Source organism: Cricetulus griseus, chromosome 7 (genome assembly GCF_003668045.3).
Source record: "Cricetulus griseus strain 17A/GY chromosome 7, alternate assembly CriGri-PICRH-1.0, whole genome shotgun sequence".
Taxonomy (NCBI): domain Eukaryota; kingdom Metazoa; phylum Chordata; class Mammalia; order Rodentia; family Cricetidae; genus Cricetulus; species Cricetulus griseus.
The window spans coordinates 46,600,604-46,606,884 of record NC_048600.1 but is presented as its reverse complement, the minus strand read 5'-3'; the positions used below and the strand labels follow the sequence as shown (position 1 = coordinate 46,606,884).

Genomic DNA, 6,281 nt, shown 5'->3' with positions numbered 1-6,281 from the left:
GCTGCTTTTCTGAACTCGAACCACTGCTGCAGCCCTTACAGCTGAGCCTGGCCCATGTAGGTGAGTCTTTCCCTATCCCCACTTGCCGGTCCCGTGGGTCCCTGCCATTTGCCTAGCTGCCCGGCATTCTTTGTGCTCTACACACATGGTATGCAGGGGGGCCGCACGAGTCTTTTTCCCACACCTGGATTGGCCTAGGGTCTGGGGTTACCAGCAGCACCCCTACCCCAGGTCTCTCTGCCTTGAGCATATAAACTTATCTGGCCTGATCCGGACATCTAAATGGCCTTAAAGTTATTAAGAACTATAAAAGGGACTTTGACAAAATTTTTATGTTAACTAAAAAATAAAAAAAATGTAAAAGACTTAAATAATAAAGAAAAAAATTGTCTAAGAATGTCTAAGAAAGTCAGAGAAATAAAATAAAAGGTTAAAGAGAGTTAAAACAAATGGTAAAAGTTATAGAGGGTTAAAGCAAGTTGTTGGAGGTCAGAGAAAAAGATTGTTACAAAAAGTTATAGAGGGTTAAAGCAAGTTGTTGGAGGTCAGAGAAAAAGATTGTTACAGAAAGTTATAAAGGGTTAAAATAAGTTGTAAAAGGTCAGAGGAAAGTTATTAAAGGTCAGAGAAAAGGTTGTTACAAGTAAAAAAAAAAATGTAAACTGTGCTATGGTTTCTCATGTCTACAAACAGTAAATTTTAAAAATGGTAATATAAGTTAAAATTTTAACCATATTAAGCTAATTCTGTTTTAAAAAGTCCTGTTTATTTCTCAAGTAATTTATGTATATTTGTTTTAAAATGTTCTGTTTCCTGGTTTAGCCAGCACATGGCCAACTGGTCACATGACTTGACTGGTCGCCATTTTGCTAAAGTTAAAAAAAATACTTAAGCCGCCATCTTGACTAAAGGTGACCCCATGGAAATTAGAGGTACCATCTTAGAAACAAGTTTTTCAATTAAGATTTAAAATGTTAATGCTTCTATATATTACAGAAAGACCTTAAGGGAATTTAAATTTCTTTTTAAAACCAGTTTTCAAATGTTTGTTTTTATTAATGTTTGTACTTAAAGAGCTTCAATTTAGAATTATTTCTAAGCAAAGCCTGACAATGTAAAGTTCTTGTTTTATAAAAGATGCTAATCTGTTACAGTTTGTGTTTTCAGAAGTTAAGTTTAGGATGTTGATAGCACACACCTTTAAGCTCAGGGTGTAGATGGCACACGCCTTTAATCCCACCATTCGGGAGGAAGAGGCAGATGGATCTTTATGAGTTCAAGGCCTGCCTGGTCCGGCAGATCGAATTCCAGGACAGGCTCCAAAGTCACAGAAAAACCCTGCCTCAGAAAGAAGTTAAGCTACTGTTTAAAAAATGTAAGGTAGCTCTATATAGTTTTAAGTTCAGCTGTATTACAGAAAGACTTTAACTAGCCACCTGTGTGCTTCTTGTATGCTTAAGGCAAGTAACTAAAACAGACCTCTAATGCTTCAGAGATCTTCAGAATATGGCATTTAAATTGTTATCTTTAAAGTTTATAATGTCAGACAGACTGCCAGATCTGGACAGTGACCCAAAGTCTCCAAAGATTGAGGCACCTCAGTTCCTGCACCTGGACCAGTGAGAGAGATGCTCAGATGTGATACCTGCCGCCTGCCAGAACCTGGCCGAGACTGTGGACAAAGCTGCTGGACACTGGAAAATTGATTACACCCCTTTGCCTAGACAAAACAAGGTCAGTCTTTTCCATGTCCCTCTTCCACAGAGAGAAAAAAAACTCTCACAGTATAGGCCTGGCGAAGATTGCTGTTCTTTGAGACAGCTGCCTCCAACAGTAATGGAGAAACTTGGGTTTGGCTAACTGTATATAGACTGGCTTCTAACTGGCTTCTGTCACTTTTAGTAGATTCGGATAAAATATACCCTTCTCAGATCTCTGAAATATTACTGGTTGTCAGCTTGACAGCATCAGGCAGTCAGATCCACTATAGACTAGTCAGTATGTTAGCTGATAAAATAGTAACTATCTACTGTTCAGGCACAAGCTCAAGGTTTTTAAGTTTATTTTGGTTGTCATCTAAGTACAAACTTAAAGGGCTTTTCATCAGGCCAAAGGCACCTCTGTCCAATCCATACCTGGCACTCTGGACAGAAGAAAAATGTACATGCTTATAGCCCAAATCTGTAGTTTTTGCTAAGTATGTTCCTGCTGTTTAAACAGATATCCAGATATCTGCTTTTTCTACACTGTGGGCTTCAGTAAATAAGTTTTAACCTCTGTTCCTAGTTTAAACATGTCTTAAACAGGTTTCTGCTTCTGGCAGACATCTGAATATCAGTTGCTGACTACAGACTGTTCTAAGACTGCGAGCCCTAGACTTGCTGTGGATGTGAACCAGTTCAGCTGATATGGACACCCCCTGTCTCTGCAACAGTGTCTGCTACCCAGAAGCCCCTGATGAATTCCCCATTGCCTAAATTCCTTTTTGCTTTTGACTAGCATTTCAACCTTCTGGGGTCCCTAACTTCGTCCCAAAGTCAGCAGGAAGCAGTTTAGAAAAGAATTTCGCCGTCCATTTTCCCTGGTTAAAATGCTAAGTCAAAAGGAACTCCCTTACATGGGGATGCCAGTATCTATCACTCCCTGATGGGGATGCTAGAGAGACAGCAATTCCATGATTGGAATTTACAAAAAAGAAAATGGGGGAATGAAGGAACCAGCTTCCTTTTGGCAGCCATAACAGCCGAACACGTGCTTGCCATAAACCTGCCTTGGTCACGTAGAGGTCAGATGCCTGTCTCGTGACAAGGAACCTTAGTCACTTAGAGGTCAGATGCCTGTCTTGTGACAAGGAACCAATCGGAAGTTAGCTGGTGGCGCTATGCTTTACGACCCTGGGTGTGCTTTACGGACAAGCGCACAGCAATGACGTAGAGAGCATAGCAACCACCCTGGGAGGGCCTATGAGCCATAACAACCAGTTGACCAATCAACACAGGGCAAGCCCTCCAAGCCTGGAGGCACACCAATCGTGAGCCTGTGCGTACCCCTAGACACTCCCCTTACGCTGCCCTATAAGATCTTTGGGGAGACCTTAGGAGCCGTCTTTTCTAGCCGTCTGCCATGGCGGGTGGGTGAAAGACCCGAGCTAACATGGGGTTAGTTCGTTAAATTACAATAAAGCCTCGTGCAGTTTGCAGCAAGCTCTCGAATCCGCCTGGTGATTGGGGTGACCGCGAACCTGGCCTGAGACCCCGGATACTTGAGTTTTCGAGGGTCTAACAGTTTTATTATGGCCATTTTTAAAAAATTAGTAAGTACAGCCTCTTGCCCCTTAAGTGTGACAGGAGAAACATTCTCCTTCATACAAAATAAAATCAGTGAGAATGACTGAAAGGAACGTGGAATAAAGAACAAGCAGCATGAGGGTGTGCTTGGCAGATGCTGGAAGGGGTTTAGTCAATGTCTGCGTTGAGGGTCACATGGAGAAGTGTCTGGAAGGTTGAGTTGGGAGGACTGGAGTCTGCCCCATTCTTTGTCATCTTGTCACCTGGTAGAGGTCACAGAGGACTCCTCATTTGTCCTGGACAACTCATTTGCATATGTCTCCAACCAGGCTCTTTCAAAGCTCAGCTCAAGGGCATCTCCTCAGAGAATTTCCTCACAATTCTCCCTGAGGGAAAGTCACCTTTCTGTTTACAGGGTCTGTTGTCTGTTTCTGTGAAAATACACCCGAGACAGTCAATTTAACAGGTGGCAGGTTTCCTTTGGCTCAAGGTGTAATGATTCAGGCATTATGCTGGCCTGCCCCTGTGGAGACAGGCAGAATGCACTCAGGCAGTACCCTGGTCAGCCCAGGATTCCATGACTACAAGTCTGCATACAGGAGCAAAGGACCCCCCCACTACCCTTTCTATTAAAGCTTCTCACTTAAACTCTGTCTTCCTGGCATGTTTGTCCCCTGCCTTTGTCACCAAGGTTCCCCTCGCATTATCATAACACAAGGCATGAAGATTTTGGTCTATGGTAGCCTACCTATTGCTTTAGGGCCTTGTGGTGAGGCAGCAGATGCTGGGGTGAGGCCAGCTTCCTTCCCAGCAGCAGGGTGCAAAGAGAGAAGGGAAGAAGCTGGCTCCCACTGTCCTCTACAAGGATACACCCCACACCCCCAGATCTGAAGACCTCTGACTAGGCCCCACCCAAGAACACTTCCACCACCTCTGAATACTGTTACAGGAGAGAGAAGAAAGCCTTTGGAGGACAGTCAAGATTTGAAGGAGAGAGCGCCCTGTTCCCAGATATTTGAGATGGGATGTGGTCTATTAGAGCAAGTCACACTGCATGGCAGTCATTGGTGCCTAGCATGGGGAAGAACACACAATGGTCGGCCCATTCTGAACCCGCAGCTTGCTTAACTGATGACTAGACAGACATTAGACGTGCATTGACGGAGCTAAATATAGCCAGTGAGAGGGTAGAGAGGGAGGGAGGAGTGGAGAGAGAGGGAGAGAGGAGAGATGGAGAGACGGAGAGAGAGAGAGAGAGAGAAAGAGAGAGAGAGAGAGAGAGAGAGAGAGAGAGAGAACCAAGAACCACAGCAAAGTGTGATGAAACCCTGGCTACAGATATAGATTTCCTGTGATTTAAGACTATAATTATAATAATTCAAGTAAAATTTGATAACAGCTGAACAGGGGACCTGGAGGAGGTTGATGGTGCTGTGCAAACACTATTGGTGTTTCTGTGAGGTGCCACATGCTTTAGGGAATGGTGAATCCTTTAGGAAAGTTTTGTCCTGTTCCCAGGATCTAACCACTCTCACCAAAGCCACCCTTGGCTTCTCAGAAGCAGCTGCATGTCCCTTCTCAGACACAGGTGACCAGCCACCCTGAGCTTAAGGGTAACCACTGATTTAGAGAGAAAAGAAGAATGCTGGAAAACTCTTCTCTCACCACAGTGATTGTCTTTCTAAAAGGTCCATTTGGGGATGAGCTTGACTCAGAGCCCGGACTCCCCGGAGTCTCTGGTGTTACACAGAATGGGCACCGAACTCTAGTGGTTTGGCTCGATTACTTGTTCTCTCAGAACCCTGGGTTTCTCACCCATGAAGCGGGGATGGCAGTTCCTTCTTTCAAGTTTGGTAGTCACAACTGGCACAGTGATGGACGGTGGCAGTCACCTCTGCCACATAGAGTTATGGTTCCTTCTCTTGCTATATTCTGAGGTGCACCCCACTTCTGATGTAGGCTGAAGGGTGACACAGTGGGGATAAAATGCTACTGAGAAGGGTGACCGGGCCCCACTGTAACAGGTGCAAGTGAGGGTGTGAACAAATGACACTGAGAAATCTGGAAGGTCATTCTCAAGTTACAGAGGTTGGAAGTGTTAGACCCCTGGAAAACTCAGGTATCTAGGGTCCCAGGCCACGACTGAGGTCACCCCAATCACCAGGCGGATTTGAGAGCTTGCTGTAAACTGCATGAGGCTTTATTGTAATTTAACGAGCTAACCCCATGTTAGCTCGGGTCTTTCACCCACCCGCCATGGTGGATGGCTCACAAAAGACAGCTGGAACCACTGCAGAGAGAGATCTTGTAGGGCAGCATAAGGGGAGTGTCTAGGGGTACGCACAGGCTCACGATTGGTGTGCCTCCAGGCTTGGAGGGCTTGGCCTGTGTTGATTGGCCAACTGGTTGTTATGGCCCATAGGCCCTCCCAGGTGGTTGCTATGCTCTGTGCATCATTGCTTTGCACTTGTCCATAAAGTACACCCAGGGTCATAAAGCATAGCACCACCAGCTAACTTCTGATTGGTTCCTTGTCACGAGGCAGGCATCTGACTTTCTAGTGTCTAGGACAAGGTCAGACAAGCACGTGTTTGGCCGTTATGGCTGCCAAAAGGGGAGCTGGTCCCTTCAGAAGCACCCTCTGAGGGTGGCTGCTGAAGTGAAAGGGCCTCAGAGATTCTCGGTGCCAGAGAATCTGCATTTTAACACCCACCCTGGGTTCTTCAGCTGCAGGACTTTGTAGCAACACCTTGAGGGTCCCCATAGAACTGTAGGACAGGCTGTCCTACTCTGGAGATCACAGATGTGGGCCCACCATTCCAAATCGAGAGACCCCACCCAAGTAAATCTCCAGATTCCTATTCTTGGGAGCATCCAGGCACGGGCAGCACTGTGCCTACTTTTCTGCTTGGCAGTGTTAGACCCCCGGAAAAACTCAGGTATCCGCATCCCAGCCCATGACCGCGGTCACCCCAATCACCAGGCGGATTCTAA

General features: G+C 45.6%; 1 long non-coding RNA gene across 1 annotated transcript; it reads left to right on the top strand.

Annotated features, from left to right (window-relative positions):
• The first annotated feature begins 361 nt into the window (after positions 1 to 361).
• Positions 362 to 643, top strand: LOC118239159. The gene is made up of 2 exons (XR_004770787.1): positions 362 to 488; positions 545 to 643. It is a non-coding gene; the product is annotated as an uncharacterized LOC118239159 (long non-coding RNA).
• Positions 644 to 6,281: the final 5,638 nt, after the last annotated feature.